This window comes from Tigriopus californicus, chromosome 4, assembly GCF_007210705.1.
Source record: "Tigriopus californicus strain San Diego chromosome 4, Tcal_SD_v2.1, whole genome shotgun sequence".
Taxonomy (NCBI): Eukaryota; Metazoa; Arthropoda; class Copepoda; order Harpacticoida; family Harpacticidae; genus Tigriopus; species Tigriopus californicus.
This window is the reverse complement of record NC_081443.1, coordinates 10,281,652-10,286,247: the sequence shown is the minus strand read 5'-3', so window position 1 is coordinate 10,286,247 and position 4,596 is coordinate 10,281,652. Positions and strand designations below refer to the sequence as shown.

At 43.7% G+C, this 4,596-nt stretch overlaps 1 long non-coding RNA gene across 2 annotated transcripts in view; it reads right to left on the bottom strand.

Moving 5' to 3' along the window:
* LOC131879237 (uncharacterized) overlaps positions 1–361 on the bottom strand; it is a 1,475-nt gene extending 1,114 nt beyond the window's left edge. The window contains exon 1 of one of the 2 annotated variants that reach the window (XR_009373123.1): positions 34–361. This is a non-coding gene — a long non-coding RNA (uncharacterized LOC131879237). The remainder of the gene's footprint in view (positions 1–33) is intronic. The other variant, XR_009373124.1, reaches the window with a different exon arrangement.
* Positions 362–4,596: the final 4,235 nt, after the last annotated feature.

Genomic DNA, 4,596 nt, shown 5'->3' with positions numbered 1-4,596 from the left:
TAGTTTTGGGCAATAACTAAGTGCGATTCTTACTTGGTGGATACACCGGGGGGACGCTTCCGACGAAACCGAAGATTCCTCCGTTGCGACACTTCAACCCAAGATTCTCAGTCACCACCGTCAGCAACGGCCATCTCCAACCGCGATTCCAATAATCAAAGACGGTGATCTTCGCCGCAGCCACAGAATCCGTGCCAAACGTGTCGTTCGGTTTAATGATCGGGTTCAATTCATTTAATTGCATTTGGGATTTCTCCTCCACGATTTTTTGTTATTATAGGCCGTTGTTTATTTTTCACGTTCAGCTATGTTGTGCTCTCGTATCCCATCAATTTGCTCAAGTTCACTTTTGAGAGCGGGAATTTTAAAACTATTCTTTGTCAATCATCCTTTAAAATTATTTCCTTATCATATCCTCCGCGTGTACTAAAAAGGGGGGAGAGAGATGTGATATTCTCATGTCATGTATGCTGTCGGTCAGCTCGTTTTGCTTTTTCTTGCTCAAATAACGTCACTCGATCAGTAGCCATGTTGAAGGGAACATCGATCCGGACATAACATGGCCCAGTTGGTATGAACCGTAACCTTACAACAGTTAACAGGCCTCTTTGCTCCCACTACTACACTCCACTTGGTTCAGGCCACACGACCAATCATCGAATCTTCTGACCGCTTCACTTGCTTGCAGACCAGTGGTCTGACTTTATCTGTCCCATGGCAACCGCAAATCCCAAGGAGGAAGAGAAGGCGACAGGGAGGATGGCCTCCAAGATGTCGACGGCCTCACTTCGCGCGTCCATCCGATCCCACAAAGGTCATTTTACGAGGGAACGGCGGTTTCTTCAAGACCTGGCATCTGGAGAATTGCCCGACTTGGTACGCATGAATAACCTTGTTGATGGCCTTCAAACTGGATAGAGAAGATCGCTGACATCGTCGACGAAATTGCTATCTCAGAGCCAGAGGCTGAGCTTGAGCACAAACCTCTGCTAGATCAACTAATGGATTCCCTTGGAGAAGCTGGTCGCATGATATCATCAGCGGGCAAGGTAGATCCCAAGGTGGCGATCACTATCATGCTCATTTCAAACGGTCAGTGATCTAAAGCCTCCACTTCTTTCGCAAGAGTCTACCCCCTCTGAAATGAGAGAGTGGATCAATAAATTCAAGGCTTTCCAACACGCTTCAAATATGTCCACCTTGGATGTGGATGAAGAAAAGGAATTTTTTCTCAGTCGGGTAGAAGGAGCTCTCGCCACAATTTTACGCAGAAACATTCAATTGGCAACATCACTAACTGAATGCTTTGAAGCGTTGGAATCGCGCTTTCTGGAAATTATCCAGTTTTTCGCCGAAGACTCCTTTGGTTTGAACAAAAAAAGGAACGTGGACAAAAGCTTGATTTTTATCACAGGCTGCGAAACATTGGCGATGAAGCAGCGCTTGACAAGCTAACTGTTGACGACCTTCACATGTTTCAAACCATATACGCTTGCAGAGATGAGCCAGATTTGTTCATAAAGCTATTGGACGTACAAAATCCCAGCCTCGCAGGTATACTCTCAACCGGTACGACCTTCGAATCTGCCAGGGACACCCAACATTGCATCTCCGCGAGTCCTTGTCGACGCCATTACTCAAGAAGAATGTGACGGATGCGGGCAAACTTCCCATCGTCGAAACCAGTGCCCAGCGAGAGAGATACGCTGTTTAAATGTAACAGGACTGGAACTTGGCTCGAGTTTGCCGGGAGGGCGTTACAACTTAACACTCCGCCCATGGTCCCCTTCTCAAGGACGCGCACCAGAGAGGTATTCAAAACCTTCACGTCGCGATGCAACCCCTTTCGTCACCACAGTCCATCGTCGGCTCGGGTCTCATCTATCACGTCCTCGAGAGACACTCCGGATATTAAACTTCGGTGCAACTTTACTCACGGACTTTCGACATACCTACTTGCTGTTGCTGACACAGGTGCTTCACGGACTGTTCTTCCGCTTCAGCTCTTCCCAAAGGTGTAATACCTTCCACTTCACGCGTTCGTTTGTTGGCTGCAAATGGAACCGTCCTTAACAACACAGGTTCTGTCTCTTTTTCGGCATCTGCCCCGACGGACCAACAATCACAATAAATGCCATTGTTTCCACCGATCTGGCCGGACCAGCTCTTATAAGCTGGCATGATCTTTGTTCTTCTGACATTTTACCAGAGGCCCCCCCGCTGTCATTCATCGAGCATATGCCCAGGATGACTTTATTAGCGGACTTGGGGCCTTCAAAGCGAGGACTTCAGTAGCGAAAGATGAAAGAATCTGTTTTACAGATTGGCGTGACGTGTCAAACTTTGGGGGGGAGGCTGAGCCTCTATTGAAGATTTGCCCGAATGTGTTGATAACCAAGGATGAATAATTGGACCCTGCGTACGACAAGCATGCAAAAACATTGGCGTCGCTGTTAGTTGGACAAAAAATACGGCTACAACACCCAAACACGTCATTGGGACCGAAAAGGAGAGGTATTAAAAATAGATGGACAAGAACAATGGCTGAACATACCACATTAACTGAGAGGAAAAAATGTTCTGGACAAACCGAAATTACCTAAACTGATATCCTTATGATCTGAACCAGAGCAAGGGGTTAGGCCTTCATCCATGCCTAATGCCCTCTCGTACTTCTTTACATTTATCTCTGCATTCTTCAGAAATGTCTAATCAACGAATCGACATCAAAAGATCTCCTCACCTCCACAAGCCAAAAGAGTTTATTTCGCTTCCAAACCATTGATTAATATTTCCATCATAGATATTCTCTACCATCTCCCAATCATGAGTCTCAGCATGATTCTAACCATACACATTGTGAGGATGCAACCTCTCGATCGCGTGAACTGAAGGACCCTCCAAAAAGAGGATGGATCGCAAGACAATCACGTCCAACTTAATAATATCAATCGGGATTTATATTTTTGTAGATCTTTGTAGCATTTGTTATGACACTTCTAGCTCTTTACATCTACAGAAAGTGCAAAAGTGCCATCCAAACAGGAATGTCCTAAGACACAGCCACCAGCACGAGTGCCCAAGTTACACACCCATACAAACACTCGTGAATTCGGACATGCCACAGTTGGAACAACTCCTCCGACAAGTCCGAGTGGCTGTTGTGTCCTCGAGCATCCATGAGATACATGGCGTGACTGAAGGAGAATAAACGATTTCGGCTTTCCCCTTATGTAATCTACCACGCCCAAAGCCTTCCACTCTTCACAGGCATCCAAAGTGAGAAAAGTAAAAAACATCGGAATAAAGCAAACGAATATTCAACCTATGAATTATAAGATAGATCGATAGATGTATATCAAAAAGGAGAGGAAAGTGAACGTATTAAACATTAATGTACGCTAGTTATCGTTTATCCATTTGCGTTGGGCCGAAAATCCACAAGGATACATGACACTGTCACCAATCATCATTTAAGAGAAAAAAATAAGTCTAAGACAAAAACAGCAGAAAAGAAAAAAGGGGGGAAAGGGTGCAGAAGGGAGGCAGGGGATGAGTTGCTTTCATCTTTTGTTATTTTTAAGCTACAGAGTCTGTAACATTGTTAAAACAGCAAACCTTACATTTATCTTTGACACAGTTTTCTAACTATGTTTCAAGTATATTGGATTTAGTTAGATCTCCATGTACGTACGTTGAAAGTCACGCATGCATCGTACATGATATTTTGTCGGATTGAGCTCACGGCACTATTTTAGGACCGGGTAGAACTTATTTTAATGGAAATAATTTCTTGCAAATGTTGTATCCATGGCCTTCTATTGCCTTGCCCACAATTTTATTCTCCGAAAGCTTCACATTGTCCTCTAGACGTATCTCTCCAGCACGTTTAAGCAATGTAATGGAATGGGTTGATCTCTTTTGGCCGAAGCATATTCAAGAGCTAGCTGAACAATTGACTTCTACAGAGCTAATATCGTGATACTTTCTCTTGACTTATAAGTCCAATGTATCCAACCCCACACGTTTGAGAGTGCCTACCCACCTTGAACTGGATAAGCCAATCGAATTTTCCATTATTTTCGACCACTAAGTCCAAACCATTTATGCCAAAATGTAGATTCTGTACGCATATGGTAAATAGATAAACACGATACATTGTGAAAAACAATCGAGAAGTCTTTTGGAATAACTTTCTTTTCTATGGAAAAACGAGAAATTTAAAGAATGATATGAAGAAATTTACTTTTCTCGCAAACGAAACGACCAAGAGTTAAAACTTTGAAATAAGAATTTCACCATCGCTGCCCTGACTTCCAGAGTTTCTTGGTTTTAAATCCATTATTAAAATGTGGCATAAGTTGCCAAAATGAATGTCAAACAGCTGAATTTAAAGACGGCCTATGTCAGTTGTATAAAGGATTTACCGTTATCAAATCAGCTGACCCCAATCAAGTTGTTCAGGGCCGAATGAAGCATCGTCTGGATCCACAATCCCCTCCAATCCTACCCATGAGGCCACAGATCCTAGTATTTCGTCAAAACGCATCAGATCAGATTTTTGGCCCCCTGGCGTCATAGCATTGAACAAGAATC